General features: G+C 33.2%; 1 protein-coding gene across 1 annotated transcript in view; it reads right to left on the bottom strand.

The window, feature by feature from the left end:
• The window catches only part of LOC143199141 (ATP-dependent DNA helicase Pif1-like), a 346,278-nt gene that overhangs the window by 279,570 nt on the left and 39,608 nt on the right, over window positions 1-27,100 (bottom strand). The gene's annotated exons all lie outside the window — the stretch shown is intronic.

The raw sequence follows: 27,100 nt of genomic DNA, 5'->3' as shown, positions 1-27,100 counted from the left end.
GCCTAATCCACCTAATGAACAATTGTATATCCAATCCAAGTGATATATTTTATTTTCATTAGAGACATTTACATTTTAGGCTTAGTTCTTGTATCCTTCGGTAGTATTTCCTTGTAAAGTCAATTTGACACCACTATATTTCTCCTTAGTTTGTTCTATTGTTACCTGCATACACCTTTCTTGCTAAAGCTTGATTTCATCACTGCATTATCCCTAAAACATTTGCTATATCTACAAAAGAGTTGGTATTCTTTCCCGCTTCATACATTTTAAGCAAATTACAATTACAGAAAACAATTACACACATATCTGGAAGCGTAAATATTTCACACTCTGCAATAGGGGTTCCTACAGTTATCAAATATTAATTATATACTCAAATTTAGTTCTTTCGATTCTCATCATCCTGTCTTGGATTCAAGTGAGTAAATAAGATGTTAATTTCCAATCTATCTAACATTTGTTCACGATTCTATAAAATTTCTTCTTCAATGTATCTGATAGAGTCCATCTAAACCGAAGGAGCTATTAACCATTCCTGTTTCTAGCATGAAGAACAATATATATGCAATGAATTATTAATAAATATTAAAACTAATGAAGCATAATTAGCTGTTATGCCAATCTTTACCTTTTCCATCAATGTTATTGCCTTAACACTGTTTTTATTACCATCTTGCAATATGTGACCATTGGGTATATTAATCTCATTCTGAAATATCCATATTTCATCTAAATACACAAGTTGAAATAATAAGTCTTTTAGAGAATTCGTGTGTCTCACCATCATTCAAAATAGAATTTCAGGAACTATTAATATTGGGACTACAATCAATTGATTGGGAATTGAGTGGAAGACGAAACGAGCTGAAGTGGTTTAAGCTATTGGTGAAGTGAAAAGAACCAGCTATTGTCCCACGACCCAACTAACCAAAACCAACATCCTCGACGAAAATCCGAACCGAAACGGTCTCGTAAAGTTGGCCGGTCGTGATTTGTGGACCATCGCCTCCCACAAAGCACCATCGTTCCCAGTATCCGTACGCTAAAGTAAATATTTCTCGCGCAATAAACTTTAGTAATATCTTCTTTCGAAGCCGCCGGCACAACGCTCTCTCGCCGTCAGAACAATAAACATGACATTGGACCAAGGCCGGTACTTTTTCGCCGCCGATCACCAACCAGAAAAAAGAAGAAGAAGACCACGACGACGAGACGCGAGATGGACGATAGCGGGAACGCGCGCCCGTCGTATTGAACCACATATAAAATAATGACGCTGGTAAGTTTAACGAAAATGATTTAATGACTACGCGAACTCAATCGAAAACGGAGGAATGAAACAGTTTAGATGATCATTATTTTGATTCGGTGGGTTTTATTTATCCCGGACTGAAATCGGTTTACCTTCAGTTCTAATGATATGTGCAGCTGGTCTTGGGATGAAATCTAATTTAAAAGGATCTAAAAATAGGGACAGAGTTTTGCTGAATATAATTATGTCAACAAGCCAATTCTGTAATCAGATTTAAAACTAACATAATAAGTGGATCATTTCGAAATGCTGTACATGGGTACTAGACAATATTTGGACGAAACAAAGAAGAAAAAGGACCATTTCCGTCAATCTTTCGATAAGGGATGAAAGAATGTGGATTGTTGAGTGAGCCAGATCTACTTTATGACTTGGAGATGACGATTTGACAGGTTCAGCGTCAGTGTCAAGAAAGACCAAGAACAATTAAACGCGTCTATTGAAGAGATGGTGGTAAAAACTGTTCAAGTAAAAAAACTGAAAACAAACTAAGTTTACCCATGAACTACATAAGAAGAAAGATACAAGAAGATTATCCAGCTTGACGGAGAAGAGCAGTAAATCTTTAAGAACCGGAGCACAGCCACCAGAGTTCCAATTTTATAAAGGACGAGCATCATTATGTATAGGTCAAAATATGTTTAAGGATTTGTTTACCATTAGTTTACCATTTTGATTGCGCACCATCTTGGTTATGTGACGTTTAGCTCACTTTCGATGTAACCATTATGTTGTGTAGACAACCAAATGTTATGATGGATAAATATACGCCACAAGAACGACCAGAAATAGTGACAATATTTATTGAAACTAATCATTCCATTATTGTCACTCAGCGGAAATTGCGTAAAAAAAAGCTAATCGTCCAGTGCCTCACAAAACCACAATTTATCGTTTACATACGAATTTTTGACGGTACGGTACGACAGCAAACAGGCCTCATTCTGGAGGACAACAGACGTCTCGTAACACTGAAAATGTGGCTCTGGTGCGGGATAGTGTTGCGGTCTTCAGAATCATTAATTCAGAGATGTGGTTCCCAGTTACACATTTCTGCACGCAGTTTAAAGCAATTTTTGGAAACTGATTTGAAAATGTTCCCGTACAAAATTCGTTTAGTCCAAGAATTGCTACCGATTTATCCTGATCAACGAGTTGAGTACAGTAATGCAATCCTGAGGCTGTCTGGTGAAAGATTTTTCGTCCTAATTGATAATGAGCGATGAAACCCATTTTCTTCTCAGTGGCCACGTCAATAAACAGAAGAGTCAGTTTTGAGGAACACAGAAGCCTCAATTAATCCATGAAACACCATTGCATCCACTAAAGACAGTTGTATGATGTGGTATTCATGGATGCTGGATGCTGGCAGTTACTGTTACTGTTGAACGTTACCAAGACATAATTCGAAATTATTTTGTGCCTAAAATGGAAGAGCAAGGACTAGAAGACATGCGGTTTCAGCAAGATGAGGCCACAACACACATAGCTTATAACGGTGTTATGTAATCTAATTCAGTTACTGAATGACGTTTTTTCACGAAGACTAATTTTGCGAAGTGGAGGTTTAGCATGGCCAACCAGATCTTCAGATTTAAGCCCCAAAAGGCCCCAAACGATTCAACATCTTAAAGACAATATTCGTAATGAAATTGAAGAAATTCAGCCTCAGATGTTGCAGGATGTCATGAAAAAAGCCTTAAAATGAGCCGAAAGTTATATAGCGAATCGCGGTCACCATTTAGATAATATAATTAGTCAATCATAATGAAAAAAAAATGTAAATACCAAATAAACTTTTTATGAAAACCAATTTTTTATTTTAAAATAAGTCATAGATAATCAAAATAGTAGCTTTACTTTTGCACCTTTTTTTCTGGTAAAACTGGCAGTCATAACTACATATCTACCCCATATCTATCTTTAACGGTCGATGTAGTATCTTGGCGTGCTATTCCCTCGATGCCAGAACAATAAACATTACACTGGACCAAGGCCGAACAATAACTACAACAAAAAACTAACAAGAGAAACAAGATGGACGATAGCGAAAGTAGTCAGCCAGCCAACTAGTCTGAATCTGGCAATGGATCTTTAAGAGCTCTCTCTTATCTGTAATAGACTTCGATAAATTGAAAAAGATTGTAATAAATCAAATCAAATTCATTATAAATATATTTAGTAAATTGTGTATATTTTAGGTATATAGGTATATTTTTTTATAGATTTTTATAATTCCATATCACATTTTTTTATAAATTCGAAATTATTCATGAATGTTTTGTTTGGTTATTTCTCACTTACCTAGTGCTATTTTTGATTTAACTACACAGCTGATTTTTTATTTTTAGTTCAACGTAGCAACGTAGTAAAACGTAGTAGTAAAAACCTCGCTTTCTTCATTATAAACGAATCATTTATGTCATACAATAATAATATATAGAAATATAGAATGAAAATTTTGACACACCTGTAACCACGTTATTGTTGTGTATTCTAAACACTAAGAGCTGAAGATAAAAACAAGGACTGGCAAATTTTTCTTTTCTTTCGATTTGAGATTTGTAAATATATATTTATTCATATATATATATATATATATATATATATATATATATATATATATATATACATGAATAAAGAAACAATGATTGAAAATAAGGAACGCTTCAGGCTCCTGGGCAACTATGTAGCCTAGGTGATTTACCAAATGTTCAAACCAAACTAGAACAAGAACAAGAAGTTGTTGTTGCCGCTGGGAATCGAACTTACGACCTCCGAGGGTGAGCTGGACAATCTACCGCTATCATAGAAGCAGTACCCTGTACTATTACTGCGGCTGACCATATGATATGGTTAGTACTTAAATAGCAAACTGAAGGGCCTTAATACTTTACGATTTTCAGTCATATCAGCTCAGCAATAACATTATTCCCAAATATCTGATTACTTTAGATAAAAAATATGTGAAAACCTTGTACGTGCTTTTGAAATTTGATGGTTTCCCCTTCTTCCCTCAAACAGATCCTGATTTGGTTCCAATGGGACCACCTCGTTCGATGAACATACATGAAAAATATATACGGGCGAACATAGGACTTCCCCTTTTTTTGAAGTCAGTTACAAAACGAACGGACATTGTAGCCAATCGAAAAGAAAGCGACTTTTACATATTTTTCACATTGCACAAACATCCTTATTGCAACAAAGTACGAAAAAGGAGAAAAAACGCGACCATCTGCACGGCTATACCCACATTAAAATCTCAAACCGCGTTCCAAAAGAGAGATAGTTTTCGTGACACGACCTCGACCATCGCCGCAAAAAAAAACCGTAGCAAATGACCGATTAAAGACGATTTTTTCGTGAAAACATGACGAGTCTTCGTGTCGTTCGGTACCGTAACGGAAAAATGATTGAAGTAACGTTAGGCTGCAATCCATCAGATTTATCAGATAAACAAAGCGCAGTGTCCTCCATTGAACCAGGGAAACAACAATGGCATAATAAATTATCTGTAATTCTTTGTTTTTTTTTTAAATAGTAAACAACGATGAAGCTCTAAAATATTTTTATTGAAAAAATGTGATGATCTTGTAAAAACCTTTAAATATTGTGTATTTAACAGTTCATTGATGATGACGCACAGAATATATAGAATGAAAACTATCTAATGGCCGCTCTGTGGTCGAACTTCGACCATAATGTATTAAATTAATCATGTTTTTCTCATAATAGAGTAAAGGGACTAATTTCAAAATGTTATGTTACTTAAATTTGTTCTCACAGTATTTTCAATCTAAGATCAGAAATGTATTTGATATATGATATTAAATAAATCAATAAATGTCTGTATATTAAAACATAAACCAAAAAACATATATAAAACATTAAGTTTTTTTAAATTGCATTTAACTAGATCTAATTTGCATTGACTATCAATAATCAACAAGATATTAGTTAGTGTAAATTACTACGTCACGGAACATTATAACATTATAAGTATACCAAGTAAGATTATTTTCAGAACAAATTCAGAATATCAAATGAAAGTATATATAAACTTTCTTTACTTGTATGTTATAAACATAAGTATAGAATAATAAATTAAGTAATACATGTTTGTACCATTGTAATATTTATTAGCGGTTTAAAATATTTACCAAATTTCTGTTAATAATTTATTCTTCCTATATGTCCATTTGTTCGATTTAGTTAAATTATGCAGTTAATTTCATTTTATCTATATATTTTCATTAATTCATTTATGAAATAATATAATTTTTATCTTGTATAGATCCCTTTTCTCTAAAATTTATATTGAAAAGCAACAGATAACAGGTCAATTGAAAAGTCCCCGGTCTACCATAGTAAAACATATTTCTTGGCAAAATCAGTTTTTCTTCATGTAATAGTCGCTGTTGATGGTCTCTCCTATTTCAAGGTAGTCAATGAAAATTATTCAATGCGCGCCCCAAAATACAGACGCCATAACTATATGACTGTAGCGTTTTCCCATGCTTTGGAGCGGGTTCATCGCGTGCAGTCTACTCGGATGACTGTTATTGCACTTCGCAGTGAAATCATGGAGCCATGCTTCATGCATTCTCACATATTGACGCAAAAACTCGGGTTTATTATGTTTGATTATTTTCAAACACTGCTCCGAATCATCAACTCGTCGTTATTTTGGTCAAAAGTGAGCTCGCGCGGCACAGAGCTTTCTCATACCCAAATATTCCTGAATGATATGATGCACACGTTCAGATGATATCTTTAGAGTGTCTGCTATTTTATTGAATTTCAATTTACGGCCATTCAAAATTATTTTGTGGATTTTTTAAATGTTTTCATCGGTAACAGCCTCCTTTGGGCGTCCACTGCGTTCACCGTCTTCGGTGCTTAATTCACCATGTCTAAACTTAGCATACCAATCCTTGATGGTTGATTTTCCTGGGCCACTGTCCGGAAACTCGGAATCAAGCCAAGTTCAAAAAAATACAGTTGAAGCAAGCTATCGACCTTAAGAAATACTACTATTGCAACATATGCTGACGATACAACGGTTTTATCATCACACGAGTATCCAATATCAGCTACTAGAAACCTACAACTTCATCTTAACAAAGTCGAGTTATGATTAAAAACGTGGCGTATCAAAGCAAATGAGGCAAAATCTATCCATGTGACATTCACCCTTTGTAGAAGAACATGTTCCTCGGTAAAATTGAATAATCATGAACTACCAAGCAGACAACGTTAAATATCTGGACAATTCGATAGATGTTTGACATGGAAATACATATAGTTTCAAAATGCAAACAGCTCGGGCTTAAACTAAACCAAAGGTACTGGCTGATAGGGTGTAAATCAACATTATCATTAGATAACAGGGTTTTGCTGTATAAGTCAATACTTAGGCCCATTTGGACCTATGGTATTGAACTGTGGAGTACTACTAGCAAATCTAACATAGTTATCCTCCAGAGGTTCCAGAATAAAAGTGTTGCGAGTCATCATCGATGCCCCATATTACGTGTCCAACAAACTGATTCAGCGCAATATGCCCATAGAGTCCATAACGGGTGTGATTCGGAGTGTTAGTGCGAAGTACCCTGAAAGACCAAGGCATCCTAATGCACTCGCCAATCAATTAAATGTACGCGATGACAGTGAAGTGCGTAGGCTCAAACGCAAACTGCCATACAAACTGATTAATAGACACATAGAGTGAGATTTAATAATCTCTAGAATAAGCTAGAACAGTTTTTAGTTAGTAAGTTAGGATAGACTTTAAAATAAGATTTAAAATAAGATCTAGGATAAATATCTTCTTAAAATATAAATGTATATATATATATATATATATATATATATATATATATATATATATATATATTATATATAATATATATATATATATATATATATATATATATATATATATATATATTATATATAATATATATATATATATATATATATATATATATATATATATATATATATATATATATATATATATATATATATATACCTCACAGACAGATATTTTGTTATCAAACAGGGTGACGAATACACTGGCCTACACCCAATATATTCGGGTGTTTCGCAGTGTATGTTTTTGGGTCCGTTTTGTTATACCTATTGTATACAGCTGACCTATCGACCTCAAGAAACACTACTGTTGCAACATATGCTGACGATACAGCAGATTTAACATCACACAAGGATCTAATGTCAACCACAAAAAATCGCCAACTTCATCTTAATATAGTGGAATTATCGTTGAAAACGTGGCGTATAAAAGTAAATGAGACAAAATCTACCCATGTGACATTCGCCCTTTGTAGAAGAACATGTCCCTCAGTAAAATTGAATAATCATGAACTTCCGCAAGCAGGCAACGTTAAATATCTGGACATTTCGATGAACCTTTGACAAGGAAAAACATAGAGTAACAAAACGCAAACAGCTCGGGCTTAGAACTACCAGTACATTTGGCTAGCTAAACCAAATGTACTGGCTGACAGGGCGTAATTCTAAATTATCATTAGATAAGGTTTTACTGTATTAGTCAATACTTGGGTCCATTTGACCTATGGTATTAAACTGTTGGGTACTACTAGCACAAAAACAAACAATTAAATGTGCGAGATGGCGGAAGTGATTAATAGACATCTAGAGTGAAATTTAATAATGTCTGGAATAAGCTAGAATAGTTATTAGAATAAGTTAGGATATACTTTAAATTAAGTAAGAATAGTATCTAGAATAAGATTTAGATTATAAGTTGTACAGTAGATCACTTACTGAAGTGATCTTCTCCATGTCAGGATAGTTATATTATATATCTGAATTCATATAATAATACTTATTACCCACTGGTAGATTGTCGACGTTTTAGGAGCTTAATAAAAAAATACATATATATATATATATATATATATATATATATATATATATATATATATATATATATATGTATTGTTATAATTAATATGTTTACATCAAGATTTTATTAACAAGTTTCAATATTTTTAACCTTTGAGAAATAGTTGGTTAAGATTGAGTTATTTAATTTTGAAAAAAAAACACGTAATTTTGTACGTAGAATCGACTTTTTTGGTACCGTACGTCGAAAAGATCGATCCGAGCCGACATTGTCTCTCTTTGAGTCGTACCATTCGTTGTTCGGGCGTGATTTATTAAACTGGGAACGGTTCGATTTCTGGTTTTCCGTTATGACGGAACGAGACCTGCACATTAGCGCTAGTTGCACCTACCAGAAGTTCACGCGCATTCCTCTTTCGAAAGTTTTTCGCGCTTTTCCCGCCTCGTTCGTCCATTTCTAACCCCGTCGGTACGATCGCGGATGTGCAGTCAATGCACTTCGGGCATCGTCTTCAGCGGTCGTCCGCCTCCCGGACTCCCCGCGGGATTGTTGTAGCTTGTCTCGTGTCTGGCGATTTTTGTGCCGCTCGCCTAGAGCATCAGGCGGCGTTTCGTTTTTTTCCTTCTTTCTTTCCTTTCGTTCGTTCCTCGTCTAGTTTATTTCGATTCGCTGAATTACGTTTCGATTCGTATTTTATTCCGTATCATTAGTTGTTTTAAATTACAGTCACCATTATGCCATGAATATTCACTGGGTGTTTCATCTCTGAAATTATTTTAATATGTAGTGCATTATGGCTTTTCAATATTAGGCCTATAAAATAGTTTTAAAGATTTTTTTATTTAAAACTTTATTGTAAATCCCGATTGCCTATCTCGAAAAACGATGTATTTTTAAGGCTGTCCACGAGTCAACCTACTTTTCGACTCATATCTTGGCACAAGCGGTAATTAGAAGAAGCAAGGTCTGGAGAATACGGCTGGCGAGGTAGCTCTTCCAGTTTGAATGTTTATGCTCATATCTCTACTGCCTTTCGCGCAGTGCTCGGTTCAAACGCATCAATTGTAGTCAATATCCCCACTGATGGTTTTATCGAGTAATGTCCTCAAATTTTCAAATTTCTCGACTGTCCAGAATGTTCTTTGTTTTCGGGGTCGAAATCACCAACTTTAAAACTCCGAAAACAATGTTCATATGTTGAAATCGATGGAGCATGGTTGTCATAAGTCTCACACAGCGTTCGATGGTTTTCGGTTGCTTTTTTCTTCAAAATGTAGATTTGTTCGGTATAAATTTAGATTTTTTTTAACCCACTGAAAAAACTGTTTATTCACACATCGACGAAATTACTCGCGCCTATGGACCCGTGGACTCATGGACATAGTGGAGCTTCAACATGTTGTTTGTTATAAATGTACCCGACACAATTAATACACAGAACATACAGACTTGTAACCAAGTTTTGTTCGTCATAGCCACCTGAGTTTATCCGGAAATTTTTCATTATTTAGTTTTAGAAACCATTTCTGAGTCAGACCAGAATACTTTGGAAAATAACTAATTTTATTTTATACTTCCCATCCTCACAAATAATATTCATATTACGATTTTGCACTTAAACAAATATTTACCTTAAATGTTACAAAAACAATGTCATCACGACAAATTATCTTGTAATTATACACAAAATAGAAGAACAAATATAACCTGTCAGAAAGAGGTCACAAAACTTCGAATAGTAAAAGATAATCATCTGTAATAATTTTTTTAAATATATTTTAAGGTCTCCTTTTACCAACTATGGTTTTATCTGGACTGGGCCTAAAGTTTAACGTGGGCTCCGAACCACGGTCCTCAGCATTAAGCCTACCGACTGGCGAGTAACCAATTTTAGAAATCATCCCCAGAAAACATCCGGTCTTACCCAGCCTGGTTACTGGCGTGACTGGGATCATTTTCCTTGTCGGATTTTACACTCTTGCCTAGAGCAATCAGAAATTTTAAACCATCACAAATATAAATTTACGACCATGCCCCAGCAGTATTCGAACCCGCGGCTATCGCGACAGTAGGAGGACCGTCCTATCGCCTTTACCACTGCGCCACCAAGCCGGTTGTAATGATTTTACCTGGGACGTGTAAAATATGGTTACGGGTGTGCCTATTCAAGTTCCCATTCTGTATTTCTATGTTTTATGGATAAATAAATAACAACACTATCTGTTGTGAATTCTTTAAAACTAATTTATAGGTTTAACAAAAAGATAGCACTATATTTTGTACGAATATAATGTAACAATGCAACAATTGTCACGTCCATCATGTTTTACGATGGTTGCTACTAATGTTGGGAACTATCAACTGAAAACGGTCGAATTAGTCGATAGTTGTCAAAGAGTCGAACTAGTCGATAGTCAAGATACTATCTATAAGATAATTATTGAAACTAGTCTAACTAGAATGAAACTAGATTAAAACTGAGAGACTGACATTCTAGTCTATTTGTATATAGATTTTGTTAACGTAATATAGGGTGGGGCAAAAGTACCTCTACCATTTTGATTTGATTTAACACTAAGATGGGGCAAAAGTCCTAAAGGTAATGTGATCTTTAGCTCAGTTTCGCTTTAACCATTGTATTGTGTAGACGTCCAAATTTTATTATGGATAAATATACGTCACAAGAGCGAGCAGAAATAGTGACAATCTTTATTGAAAATAATCGTTCCATTATTGCCACTATAAGATAAGATAATATAAAGTAGTACTGTCTTTCCCTTCAGTCGTACCAACATGTTAACAAGAAGTACCTTGTTATACAACGCTGCCTTTTGAGAGGTTATCATGAATAATTTAAATTGTATAAGAAAAAGGACTTTAAAGTTCGTTCCAGTAAGCTATATACGGAAAATGATTCAACAGCTGGTCCAAATGCTGGAAAAAGCGTTGGAATAAAATCCTTGTATACAAGAGCGATGATAGAGTAAAATAAATTTGCTTTCCAAGAAGTGAACCTTCTTTGTCAACTGAATGGCAGGATTTATGAGAACGATCAACATAAAAAAATATATTTCACTGGGACTTAATATGCCAATACTTTTAGATTTGGGATGCGATTAGCTCGGCTATCCAATCTAATGTTCCCAAACATTTTTTAATTGATTATAAACCGTATATAATCTTCTGTATAGATCAATATTCAGTTTTGTTCCGACTTATACCAACACGTGATAACTAAACTAAACTAATGTTAACACATAGTACAACCCGCACAATATACTGCTAAGCCATTGGGTTTCACCGTCTTGAGTCTTCTTACCAGATCTGTGTTTTCCTGGAGCCAGATAGCCTCGACTGTCATATGATTGAGTAACTTTTGTTCGTGCTTACTGGTACATTTGGCGATGGTTTGGTTAATAGTATCCATATGAAGTTCCCGATTACTTAGTGGTTTATCTTGGAAACGGATCCGAATCACTTGAATGCTGTTCTTTCTGGCAAAACCCCAGAGTTCATCGATACTTCAGTTTGATCTTAAGCTCTTCTCGCTGAGTCAGAAAAAGGGATCTAGTTATTCTTTATTCTACTAAATAACTACTTCCTGTTTATTGGTAAAATTTACGTCTACAGACTTACTTTCGTTTAACTTAATGTATCAAGTTTTGTCTAATTTTTAATTTTATCAACGAAGACTTGCAGATTGTTTCTTATACTTGAAGACCTCTTCTTGATCTTTTCCTAAGGCAATAACTACAGTGTCATCAGCGAAATTTTCGATTGGTTTATATTCATGATTTGGGATATTACTGGTATACAGCAGATAAAGTATCGGCCCTAGTACTTTATTTTACGGGAACCCTGTTATAATTTCTTTTATCCCGGAATAAGTATCTTCTTGCCTAATTCTAATATATTTCTGTTAAATAAGATTAGATTTAGGTTTGTATATAAAATACTTGTTTTATAAACACTTTACTATGTATGTTGTATGCTACATTTTATATATTCCCATGAAGCTATATATTTGTGGGAAATTTTATTGTGAACCCTTTGCATGCAATTCAGAAGAAGAAACAATTGATTTTGAAGAAGAGTCGGACTAAATATGTCCAAAACAAATGAAATTTTGATTAATAGAAGAATGAAATAGCTAATAATAATTGAAGCTACCACTATTTTGCTTCTTGGATGGTCGTTGTGTGAAGATGGACTCAATGTCCTTCTTCAAAGTAATGGTAAGATGATTTTCCATTAGTAGTAAAGTCATCAAGGTGAAAATGTATTTAGTGACGTATTCCATGGATAATTTTGCGGCAAATATTTTACTTAATAGTGAAAACACTTTTTTTTTCTTGTATAATGTTTCATTAAGATTAATCCTAAACCAGAGTTTCCAGAGTCAGCCACAGTTTTTAGGGTTGTGAACACTTCACTGTACTAATGGTAGGACATTAAAATCTTAATACGTTTTGGGGCAGTATATATAAGAGAGAGATATATAGAAAACTTATAGCCCTTTGAGCAAACATAAAGTTTAAAAGCCTACTTAGTAGGCTGTTTTATTTCCATAACCTGGCAATAATCCATAAAGTTTTTGTTTATGCCCGCTGCAAATATTATCGAACGTTTCCCCGCGAGAATTTTAATTGGACACTTTACTAAAACTAACCTTTTACGTTTACTTTTATGGAATAAGCACATATCCACCAACAAGTCCAATTACAGCGACAAAACCGAAGAAAAAGGAAAAACGAATCCTGAAAAGCGAAAGACGACGACGACGACAACATCAACAACAACACGGTAAAGAGAAAAGAAAAGTCAACAACCCACGAGCGAAAAAGAACGAAGATAAAAGTTTCAGCGCCCGATCCCCTTCACCCCGCCTCCGCCCCGTCATTAGCGAAAACCCGCAAGAAGCGGGGGTGGATAGCGCGGGAATCAAGATGGCGCCGGACCGCCGTCCGCCCGAGGCCACGTCGTCGTTCGATTGTTTTTTGTTTGGTACGCGTACGACCTTGGCTAATTATTAGCAGCATGCGTCGAAGTAGGCGTTGGCTGTAAATTGCACTTAAGTTATGGTAGGCTGTAATTTAGACGTGGCATTTTTTTATCACCGACGCCGCCTTGATTATAACATAAATTTCGAACCATTGATGAACTGTTTGCATCGGGTCTTCTTCTCGTTTTTTCTCATTGCGTATCTTTTATTTGTAAGTGCGATTATTGACAATCGTAGATTGATTACATACATTATTATTTATCTCTATAAAATATGCTCATAAATTTAGAACCCAAGGATAAAAGTAAAGTAGTTTATATGATTTACAAATACGATTGCAAGGGTTATATTGTAGCTTTATTTTGAAAAATTAACAGAATGTGGTTTAGTCAAAATATTTTAAGTTAAGAAGTACTTAGAGTTTTTACTTAAATGTTATTTTTAGAGGACCCTATTTCGATTTTTTAGAAAATAACGATATTATCTCTCAATATCGTCCATCCATTTTAAGGTCACTTAAATTAGTTGTTTAAATTTGCTTAATTTAGCTAATAAAAGAGAGTATCTTAAACATTAAAGACGTATCTCTCCTGATTTGTCCTCTAATAGATTCTGTACTTGTATCTGTAATTGTAGCAATCTAACAAGCTATCAAAATCATTCATTTAAAAAAAAACTAGGATATTAATTAATGCATACATCTACTTTTGTCCCACCTGTTTATCATCCCCTGGCATCTCATCCCCTGGCTTTTTGTATTCCTTTAAAAAGGAGTTTGTTTACGTGATAGCGGGATATATTTTACTTAAGTAACAGATGAATTGAAAAGTCCCCGGCCTACCATAGTAAAACACATTTTTTGGCAAAATTTCTGTTTTTATTCAACATAATTCCCTTCAAGGGTGACACTGATTATAGCGACACATTAACTTATCGATACCATTTTTGTAGTATGATTTTTCCTTTGCTTCAAAATAGGCCTCAGTTTCGGCGATAACCTCTTCTTTGGGAGAAAATTTCTTCCCAGTGAGCATTCTTTCGAGATCTGAGAACAGAAAATAGTCGCTGGGGGCCAGATCTGGAGAATACGGTGGGTGAGGTAGCAATACGAAGCCTAATTCATGGATTTTTGCTAACTTGTGACACGGTCCATTGTCTTGGCGAAGCAGCACTTTCTTTTTCTTAAAATGCGGCCGTTTTTCGTCGATTTCGTCCTCCAAACGGTCCAATAACGCTATCTAATAGTCGCTGTTGTTGGTCCTTCCTTTTACAAGGTAGTTAATGAAAATTATTCCATGAGCATCCCAAAATATATAGACGCCACAAACTTGCCAGCCGACTGTTGCATTTTCCCACGCTTTGGAGCGCCAAAAGCCTAGAGAAAACCGAAAAGCCTTCACCGATATAAAATTGTGGAGAGAAATGTGATGGATATGACACGTCGTTTAGCTATTATATCGAAACTGGTAACACCCAATAGAAAAAGTGTAATACATTCTGGTACTAAACTATAATTTTTCAATAATTCTGTCGAAATTTACTGTACTATTTTGGATCTATATGCGCAACCTATAACTTATCCTGATATCCTGTTCTTAAGATAAAGTAACATTGGCCTCCGCAATCTTTATAACATTTTTAAAATGCACAAAATTGTTACTAAATCACAATTTATAAACTGAATTACATATTTTCCTCCAATTTCGATACCGACTTTATTTTCCACTTGCAAATCATTGAATTAGAAAAGTTACGGTATCTTATCAGATTCAACATTATATAATATACCGGTTATAGGTTGTATTATTTAAAAAATCCAGATGGTTCGAATTTAAAAGTATTTGAAATCTATAGTTATTATAAAAAACCAATTTAATAACACCAGTAATTATTAAGTAATTAAAATAACAAATATCATTATTTTTTAGAGTAAGAATATTTGATTTGCAATTCCATAAATGGAATTTACTAATTAAGCTTTGATTGTCTTTTTAAATTATTTCCGACATTACTTTTAATACAGCAATAAAACGAACGTTGATGCTGATAACTCTTTTAATTTGAATTAATCAAAACAATAGATGCATTTAATGAAAACACAAACAAAGAAAATGAAGTTTTTTAGGTATTGCTATTGACATGGATTGAATTAACAAGAAATCCCCAAAAAATAGCAATTTATTGAGTTAACAATACAAGATCATCATATATAGATTAATATATATCACGTAACGAGGCTCTATCTTTAAAATTTAAGCCCAAAATTGATTAATTGCTACTTTTATGTTCAAATTACATGCTTTCAAACGATATAGCAAAAGTATCTCGATTCGAATTCCTATTGAAAAAATATTATTTGTACTGGGTTTATTTAAAACTTAGATAAGGTTTTCACTTTAAAATGGCATTTACTGAGAAACAATGTCAAATCAAAATATTTTATAATTTTCTAAAGTTAGAATTTCGAAATAGTATGTTCTGTAATTTTCCCCATCTTTCTGGCTGTATCGTGTCACAAGATTTGGCAGCAATCCAATCTGTGGCCAAGCGTTGAAATGCAGGAGGATGATTTTGCGCCTGATTTTTGCTGTTGCTGGTTTGTTCTCTTTTTTTTCTTTTTTTTGTATTTTAAAGTCTTCTGTTACCAACTATGGGTTTATCTGGAATGGACCTAAAGTTTAACGTGGGCTCCGAACCACGGTCCTTAGCATTAAGCCTATCGATTGGCGAACCAACTTTAGAAAAATCTCTTAGAAATCATCCCAGAAGACATCCGGTTTACCCAGCCTGGTTATTGGCGTGACTGGGATCATTTTCCTTGTCGGATTTTGCACTCTTGCCTAGAACAATCACAAACATAAATTGGCTATCGCAACAGTAGGTGGACCGTCCTATCGCCTTCACCACTGCGCCACCAAGCCGACAGTTTGTTCTTTTGTCATTTATTCAGCTGACGTTGGTAAATATCTGCATTAACAGCTTTATTCTATTCAACAGTTCGTAATGCACTCTAAACTTTGCTATGCACACCAAGACTTTACGACCATTAATATGCTGCTACATTACGATTGTCATTGTACCCTTTATACATCCAGTTTTCATCGCCAGCTATAGTAGGTCATAGAGAACTGTTATTATTTTACTTAGCACGATGAAAATGATGATTTGTTATCACAAGCAGAAGAGCTACTAATAAAGAGCTTGATATTTTAAAGAAAATAGCCATAGGAAACAAGCTTGAATCACTAACAAAACTTTTAAACTGATACAAAACTGAAAGTAGCTTCTTGTCATTTCTATGTTGTCACATTTACTTCGTCCTCTTCAAGGTAATTTTCTAATATTTTTAATATCAAATTAATTTTATAAAACAGTTTTAAACCCGTCTTCAATTTGGTTTTTGTCGACTCAATGCGGCCTCGAAAACTTGTTCTTGAAGTGGTTTTAAGTTTAGAGAATAGACGGAAGTTTAAGAAGTCTAACTCAAGTGAACAGAGAAATTAAAAAAAGAGAGAGAACAGAAAAAATGTCTTGCTTTGATGTCCTACTAGTTTCCATTAAAACAGTACATAACATAGTCGTTCAACTGCTAACAAAAAAAAACGACATTTTGTATATAATTTGTGTCGAATAACATTTATTTTGAATGCTTTATCATTTCTTAAAATAATTTTTGTTAAATCAGGATTTTCGGTTTAAGTGAAGCAAGTAATTAAATTATAACCATACTTTCGAAAGTCCCTCTGTCGCTAAATTGTTTCGACATGATCGACACTATAAAAAATCGAATGATTTATAAATTATAATGCAACGCCAGTTGGTATATAATCATTTTTCACGTGGGCTAACTTTATAAGGCAAACGGGTTTGTATACTGCATATTATATTGTAGCTAATTTTGGACTATGAATAGATTTTCAGGTCTTGCATATTGTTTGTGTTCTACATAATGTTATTTTTGAACTACGCGAACGGTTTAATCCGACGCGTTTGATATAAAATAGATTGAAGTTTATGTATCGTAAATATAAACAGTTATGATGATGACGTGATGGAAGGATTTAAAAGGAAATCTGCTTTAAATGAAAAAAAAAATACAATTAATGTTGCTCGAAAGGAGAAAGTGACAAAAGCGAAACTTCAAGTACTGTTATGCCAAATACAGGGATACATAATTGTAGTTTTTGGTATGGTTTCGAAAGGTTAATATTGTTATTATTATAAGGTGTCCAAATATATCTTGAGATTTATATAACTCCATGTATCTTGTCATCTTGTCCATAATGTTAGAGCATTACCATTAGGTACTAAATTGTAGAGCCTGTCACTTTTCAGAAACAAAAAGGTATGCTTTCGTACGATTACAAGCAATATTGAGAAGCTTTACTCTTTTTCGCAAAATCATACTTAGAAAAAAGGGTACAAATGCAACAATAATCGTCCATTCTTCAAGAAACTGATGAGATATTATGTAGAAGTCCTCAAATGAATATACTTACATTGCTGGTTGTATTATCTAATTGTTTGTAATATTCATGTCAAATTATTTACCAAAAGTTGGGTTTAATTCCAAAATGAAATACAATATTCATAGTATAGTAATATCTATAGTTAAAATATAAAAGGTAGCATCTTGTTGATACCTTTACCAGTAAATTGATAAAAAAATATATGAAAATTTTTATCTTGCTGACTCTATTCTCTAATTATTTCTAATAATCTTGTCAAAGTATTTACCAAAATATTGGATTTAATTCCAAATAAAATACAACATTCATAGAGTAATATATAAGCTAAAACATAAAACTCAGCATCCTGTTGATACTTTTAGCAGTAATATCATTTCTGATCGTCCGTTCTTCATATATATATATATATATATATATATATATATATATATATATATATATATATATATATATATATATATATATAGCGAAAACATGACACCAGTCATCCTGTTGATACTTTTACCCGTAATCCGATCTGATCGTCTATTCTTCTAGAAATTGATGAAAAAATATATGAAAATTCTTATCTTGCTGACTTTATTCTATTCTCTAATTATTTCTAATTATTAATTAATTCTCTAATTATTTCTAATTATATAGTAATATCTATGGCCAAAATACAAAACCTAGTATCTTGTTGATACTTTCATCGGTAATATCAGAAATGATCATCTATTCTTCTTGAAATTCATTAAATAACATGTGGATGTCCTCAAATGAAAATTTTTGCCTTGTTACCTGTATTCTCTAATTATTCCAATAACCTTGCCAAAAAATTTATCAAAATATTGGATTTAAATCTAAAAGAAAGTACAACATTCATAGAGTGATATCTATAGCCGAAACATAAAATTCGAATCAAGATTTAACAGAGACTAAGCCAGGGCAATTGCTTAGAAGATGGCGTGAACAAGAGAAAAACAACAACAAATCGAATGAAGTTATATTGTAAATTAATTTGCAGCAATGTAAACACGAGCTATGATAAAATACGAGACGAATAACAGGGTACCGTCGAAAAAGAAAATACACGAAACAGGAAAAGTGTAGGACAAAATTGTAACCAATTTTCTTGTCGCAATAAATAACTGGCCGAGCTAAAGATAGTACCAAAGGCACTTCCAAGCTTTGCTTTATGCTATGTTAAAAGTCCTACGTAGTATTTGTAGTAACATAATCATACTTGGCCTTTACCTCTAATTAAGCTTGATAATATATTGTACGATGACCACTTAGAAAATCGCCGACCATGGAAAATTTATTGGATCGAGTCGGATTATTAGACGCGCAAATTTATCGTTGGCAAATTGGAGAGGTTGGAAATGTTGTCGATGATTCAGAAAAGAGGTAAAAACGACACCAGATGCAAACATAACAGAGATGTATGTTTGTGGTGGTGATGGTGAAATAATGTTTATACATGTCACTGCTGAATTTTTTAATATATACACCTCACTACATAACACTTCACAAGATCAGATGGTTTGATATTTTTGAGTCTGTGTCCTGTTCTGGTGGTATCCAATAGTTGTAATATTTCAATATCCGTGTGAGAATGGAGTCTTTCCTCATGCTCATGCCTTGCAATTCTCTTGATTTCTTGACTGACTGTGGGTATCTGAAGGTCTCGATGTAGATAATCAGTTCTATTATATTTGGGTGCATCATTGCTAAACAAGCCCAACTAGGATTCGAAAACGCGACTTTCGCAACACCAAGTCGCCTTTGCCACTGTGTCAACCAAGCCGACTCCCTCAGTTTTGTTTAGATTATTTGTTGTATACTTCATAGATGCAAGTGTATTTGATGGGGTTAACAATGGTAAATACTTATTTATTTACATAATTGATAGTAACTACAAAATGTTCAAATTATATACAAGACCATTCTTATATCTTGATATAAAAATTCTTGATCTATTATTTTGTTGTCCCAATAATAACAAAAACAGTACTTGGCACATTCACCGATGACGCAGTTACCATGGCAAAATATATATTTACGCCTAAGGCTGTAATATATATATATATATATATATATATATATATATATATATATATATATATATATGTTATTATATGTTATTATTATATATGGTTCATTTCTTCATGGTAGTCACCCTTGGACTTAGAGAAACACTAATTCTGCACCAGGAATAAAACCATTCCTGTTTCCAGCATGAAGAACTATATGCCTGCAATGAATAAATATTATGACTAATAAAACCTAATCGATAGTTATTCTAACGTTTAGCTTTTTCCATGAACCTTTGGTTGTTTTTATACCATATTTATTATCATCTTGCCATGTCAAATAGCTGTTTATATTTTGGAGTTTTGTGGATACTTTCCAGACTAACAATTTTCTCTGAAATAATTGTATTAAATTATGTTTCGATTGAAAAAACTTCTTACTGAAAAAAACTACTTACTGTTTTATACATTTCGTATATTTGATCTCTGAAACTTTAACGTTATATTGTTTTTTATTTTTTGAGATATTTTAGTGACTATGACCGTACTAATATAAAGTGCAGCTGCAAGGCGCAAAAAATATTTTTAATAAAAACCGCGGCGATTTCAAATTTATTAAAACAAAGCGTTAAAACCACGTTTGCTGGTTTATAACCAGTAATTATAATATTTCGGAGAATTTTCAGAAGTTTGGCAAACGGACAAATTTGCAGGCTCATTCCCTTACATGTTCGAACTTCTCTAACATCATTCTATCCCTTTTTAAATAGAATAAAATGAGAAGGATAATATTGTCTGACTGTAAAACGAATTTATAACTTTAGAAAGATATATATTGACACTCGTGTCACTGCTATTTTGAACTGACTATAAATGGATCTACGAAGTGATCCAAAACTCGCCTTCAAATATAAAATCAGTTTGATAAATCGCTGCCACGTGGAAGTAATAGAGTTAATATAGTTACTTAAACAGTTTAGTTTTATTGCAATTTGGGAAATACATCCTAATATATTAATTCCGTACTCGCCTTGTTTGTCCATTAATTCAAGTACAACAGGACAGTAGTAATATATTAATTTGTAAATTAAGATTCTAATTAATAAAGAAATTGACGACTGATGTTTGTGTTTCTTAAAAATTTAGCAGGTCTATGTAAAGAATAGTATGCCTGGTATTTTACCCAAAAACATATTGTAATATTTGATATAAATATTACTGAAGTTTTGCAATGTTATAAGAGCATTTGCAATCATAATACCTCAATACCTATTACTTTAACAAAATTTGTCTGTGGCATAATCTCTTGACTGACTCTTGAATTATCTTCACATGATATCTTAAAATCTGCTTAATTTCTTTACTTGTTTTCAGTGACAATACTTGGGATCATATACGAACTGTTCATTAAAAAAAAATCATGACACCCATATACCAAGCTCTAAAATTTGATAAAATCACGCGATTCCACCAAATGTGTATCAGTTTCCTCATCTACCCTTAGCTTAGTGAAGTATAATTCATGTAAGTATTTAATGTACAAGATTTGATTAACTTTTTTAAATATTTTTTGTTGTTTTTGTGGATATATGTTATTTCAGTACTAGATACTTTGAACTCTAATATATACAATAAATAAAACAGATGAGACCTGACCTCAAAATTTATTGACAGTGTCACGTATTTCGCTAATACGTTTATGAGACTTGTTAGGCATTATTAAAGGCGTAAAAATAGTAAATATTTACATCAAACGGGCCTTCACATAAATAAACTACAAATATAGAAGCACAAACTACTGGTTTTCTGGAACAAAATATTATTTTTGCAGTATTTACCGATTTATTATTACATTGGCACCAACGGAACTGCATTTATTAACAACTTCTTGTGTATATGTGCATATGTAAAAAAGCACTTGTTTTATCTACTCCACATGTGTTGCAATCATGTGTATCAATCTACAGGAATATTCTTAAAAATTAACGTTTCTCTATGATATACTGAATGCATTTCATGCATTTTTTATATAATTGCTGATTAGTAGACGAGCTAATACGAACGTCGTTAAATTCAATATATCAGTTAATAATAGTTAATTTCTCCATGGTAAGTAAAATTTTATATAATCCAAACAAAGTACATTTTACTTTTACTTACTTAATTTTTACTTATCTTTTTTAAAGAAATAAGCCTGAAAAAAGAAACACAATAGACAAGATGTATGTGTTTCAAATGTATGTATGTATGTATGTATTAAATAGAATTGAATTGGCATGTGACAAAGTACTGAAGTAGATTGCCGGCCGAGAAACATATACAGGCAAGAATTAGGATATCTGAAAAGCAATTCACTCTCTATAAAAAGACCCTAATAATTGAGATGACGTGAGTTCACTGCTACTTTGGATAAAATATATTTAAGGTATCATGTAGATCATAAATATTCAATATCAGTTCAAGGAAGGTTTCTATGGTGTATTAAATTTTCTTGTATGTCAAAGCCAAACTGAACTAAAACTCAGAGTTGATGCGGTAACATTGTAATATTTCGACGTCAGAAATATCCACGACGCATTACTAAAAAAACTTATAATGTACTATAGTATTCTTCTTGCATTGAATTGTTTCAACTTTATACGAATCCTTTTTGACATACTTGTTTGATTGATTCTTGGCGAATTCTTGTTATTGTTTGCACCAGCGGAATATGAAAATTTTTAAATAATAGTCCGCGTATCATCTGCCTTAATCAGAAGAAACGTAGCGCGTTCTGGACAAATTGCTACGCTCAATCAGCTCGATATGAAAGAAAAAATAAACATCTGGTAAACCTGGTGGAATCAAGTGGTCAAGACCACGACACGATAGGCTGATTTATGAGAATCGACTAAATTATAAACGGGGGAGGATGCCGCCACTGGTGGCACGCCTCTGGCGTTCGCATAACGACAAGTCGGTGACCTTCTCAAGGATACCACGATGGTCAGGCAATGGACCGTCTCTTTTCTTCGCGAAGGCCTACTATAATAGTCGATTAATGACAACATTCGGCCGATAGTTTAGTATCGGCTGGGGAAAGTAACAATCTTCGTGAAAAAAATTACTACAATTAACTAAACAAAAAACATTCGATTACTCGAAAAGAAATATCATCATTCAGTCGTACCACTATACTTTGTCTAATTAGGAAATTGATCAATTTTTTAATTAATATAGAAAATAATATTACATTTGAGTAAAAATAATTGTTAGTTTTCTTTCAACAACATTAGTCTTTTCCTTTTTTTTTAATATGTGTCTAAATATCCTGTATCTATATATAGAGAGATATACCATTAAGAACTGTTTGGTTTTGTGGAAAGAATACAACAGAATCTTTAGTTTGGCTGAACTAGTAACTTGAATAGTGACTTGACTGAATGAAACTATCCGAATGTGGTATTCTGATCCAATGCTGACAATTACTAAGACAAGGTTGTGAGAGTGGAAACAACTACGTCTGTAGATAATTAATATGGGATAACTCTAGAAAATCGGCTTGTAGAATGTGAAGGATTTGTGTGCATAGATCTGTGTGTAATTGTTCAGAATATACATGAGTATTTGGTTAGAATGTATGAGAAGACAATGGATACTGACTTTTCCTGCAGAAAAGTCAGAATTGATGCAGCGACATTGCAACGTTTTGACGTCATGAATTCACTGTTTTATTTAGCTCTATGTTATATGTAAGTGTTATATAATAATATATTTTATTAATCCGCCTTGTGGACAATAAGAATGTATTATGAAAATTATTACATGCATGATATACATGAAGATATTTCAGTAAGTGATTTCCTCTGTAAAATATCTTGCTTTAAAGTCTATCTCTGTCAAGATCGGATGGTAGTATATATGTTAGTGTATGCACTTCACTGTTATCACTAATATTTAACTGATTGGAACACTAACACTTACTTACTTGAATTAACTAGTCGCGCTGTATCACTCCATAAGAGGCGTATTCTCATCATCGACTACATTATGAATCTCTTTGGAATATAATTAATTCTTATTGGTTGGAATTAGAATAAACATGTTTTGTTTGAAAATCGGATAGTTCTTAACATTATTGCACTTGACCCAAATAAAGTATTCATGTAGCATGCCACTGATGTTATTATTAAATATTATTATAATATGACGACTAAATCTTCTTGTTGACCTTTATTATCAAATTTGGAAAATATGTTGGTAGGGTAATTGGATTTTTCAACATAAAAGCGTCAATCGTCTATAATGTAAACTTTATAAATAATGTTTTAAACAATAGTAAATGTAATTTAGATTTTCTAATATTTAAATTTTCCTTTTCACCAGAGTTTACAGCGTTTAGTTGGAACGAAACTACTGCTAAACTTGGGCTCCGAACCGCGGTTCACGGCATTAATTTTACTGAATCTAACTACTACCAAAGGAGACATTAGTGCGCTATAACGTTATCCTATAACTGGCGTAACTGGGATGGATATTTTTTAAATAGATTTTAACACTGTTGCTTAGATATATTTAGAATTACAACCATAAATATAAAGTACATCTATTCTTGCCGGATTCGAACCGTAGGAGGATGATAGCTCATTATTTCATTAAAAAAAGTTCATTTAAGGGAACTTAAAAGGCCTACATATATTACGTAATAACATAATGTGAAACCGCATGTGGTCCATTTCCAATATTGTATATAACATGGCACACCATATGTGAAGCAATTACGGAATGAACTATTGTTATCAACACAAACCAAGTTGATTTGTAATTCTAATTAAATTAATTATAGGTAACAGAACAGCTCGATTGATAATATACAAGTATTTGTACGACAAAAATACGACAAGGAGTATTCGTTCCAAAAACGCTAGTAATCAGTAAAACACTAAGGCCGGGAATGCTGGGGTGGTTTCAAGCTTCACAAACAAACGGAAATTTAGCTTAAAATCTTTAAGCGGTAGGCCTATTCAAGACAAACTTAAATATATTATTAACTTAATAGTTACTGAATGATTTTTATATAGTTTTCACCAACAATTAGAGTGAATCAACAGTAAGATTTAATTAACTATTAATAAACATAAAAATTAAATTACTACTCAGATTAAGTAAAACACTTACATAATATATAAGTTCCTTATGTTTTGGTTCGCTCCAGTCTTCTGATTTCTTGTGCGTTGTACAGTAGCTGTATTAGTTGTATGTTGCTGTGGTTTAGTAACACGTTTTAATGTTTTAAACTGACTTATTAGATAACTTCGTAGATTCATTTGATTCCGAGGTCATGGTGCAGTTTTTCGTTGGATACGTAATGATAAGCATTGGTAGTAAATCGAATAACTTTTTTTGGGCAAGTCCAAAGCGACTTTATAATTAATGAATCTGGTTGATCTTAATTCAAGTGGAGAATATCTTGAGACTAAATTATACCAATCTTTGGTTTTATTGCTCTTTGGTCTGATCTGCTCTGCTGATCTATATTGATTTTCTCTCTAGTGAAGTGGTATAATTAGATTTTTGCCTTTCTGTCGCAGAACTAATTTAACATTAATCGACAAATTTCGAACTATTAAGCCGTACTTTCAAGTGTTTAATAAACTTGTTGATTTTGTTATTCCGAGAACTACATCTAGTTCAAAAGATGAGGTAGAAACATACAGCGTTTCATTAAACACTACATATATGAAGTTTACAAGTATTAATAATAATAAATCACCTTTTAAATTACATTAAATACGTAAAAGCAAATGAAATTATTACAATTATTAAAAGAGCATCGTAGAAAATAATCTAAGTAGAGAATTGTACATGATCAATAATAGAGACAGAGAAAAACCGTAGAAAGTAATTGACGAAAAAAAAAGGAACAATAAACGTTCAAATGCCCGTCAATTTACTATTTTATTGGAATTGTTTTGTCATCTTTTGACGATTTAACGACCAGTTCATAATAATAAAACCGTATTTGATCGGAAATTGTTTAATAAACGTAGCATGTGCGATTTAATGTCGAAACGGGCATTCTTTCCCTTTTTTGTTCGATCGTACCAAGTTGAAGACCAAAGTTTGGCCAACGCAGTGACATTGTGGGTTCTTGTCCTACCCCACCACGGTCCGAAACCAGTCAGACGGCCTGCGCAGAGACGAACGCCAGCCTGGTCTTGCCGGCCACCTGGAAAAAATACCGGAATAAAAATTACATAACATGCAGAACACACAGCCGCCGGCTCGCCTTTATTTTTGTAGGGGAAGTTGGTGCAATTAATGAACTATTCTACCTTTAAATATCGTATTTATTCCTATTTATTTAGTCTCTTTATTTCGTTTTATTTAGATTCATAATTTTTTCAATATGAGAATAAAACAACAAAATAGAATACAATAGCTCAATTGAAAAGTCCCCGGCATGACACATAGATGGCGCTACCAGAATTAAATTCATATGTTATTTAGTTAGCCCTAACCCTCAAAAGATGCGTGTTAAAATTTGACAGCTGTCGGATCATTAGTTTGTGAATTAGAGTATTTTCAGTGAAGCAACTTTTATTATTGTAAAGAAAATGGATGAAAAGTAATGTCGCGTGTTGATAATATATTGCTTTTTGAGGCGAAAAAATACAGTTGAAGCAAAAACTTAGCTTGATGCCGAGTTTCCGGATACTATCACAGGAAAATCAACCATCAAGTATTGGTATGCTGGGTGAAATGAACACTGAAGACGTTGAAGGCAGTGGACGTCCAAAAGAAGTTGTTACTGATGAAAACAAAAAAAAACGCAAAATAATTTTGAATGACGGTAAATTGAAATTTAATGAAATAGCATATTATAACAGGTTAATTGAAAGGTCCCCGACCTGACACATTGGTGGCGCTACTAGAATTAAATCCATATGTTTTTTAGTTAGTCCGAACCCTCAAAAGATGCGTGTATAAATTTGACAGCTGTCGGACCATTAGTTTGTGAATTCTAGCATCTTGAGTGAAGCAACTTTTGTTATTGTGAAAAAAATGGATGAAAAGGAATTTCGCGTGTTGATAAAATATTGCTTTTTGAAGGGAAAAATACAGTTGAAGCAAGAACTTGGCTTGATTCCGAGTTTCCGGACAGCGGCCCAGGAAAATCAAACATCAAGGATTGGTATGCAAAGGAGGCTGTTATCGACGAAAACATTTAAAAAATCCACAAAATCATTTTGAATGACGGTAAATTGAAATTTAATGAAATAGCAGACATTCTAAAGATATCAACTGAATGGGTACATCATATCATTCACGAATATTAGGGTATAAGAAAGCTCTGTGCAAAGTGGGAGCCGCGCGAGCTCACTTTTGATCAAAGACAACGACGAGTTGATGATCGGGGCAGTG

Source organism: Rhynchophorus ferrugineus, unplaced genomic scaffold (assembly GCF_030347505.1).
Source record: "Rhynchophorus ferrugineus isolate W39M unplaced genomic scaffold, kcgeb_rfMv2 rfM6, whole genome shotgun sequence".
Lineage (NCBI taxonomy): Eukaryota > Metazoa > Arthropoda > Insecta > Coleoptera > Curculionidae > Rhynchophorus > Rhynchophorus ferrugineus.
Note: the sequence above shows the minus strand (reverse complement) of the source record. Positions and strands in the feature narration are given on the sequence as shown.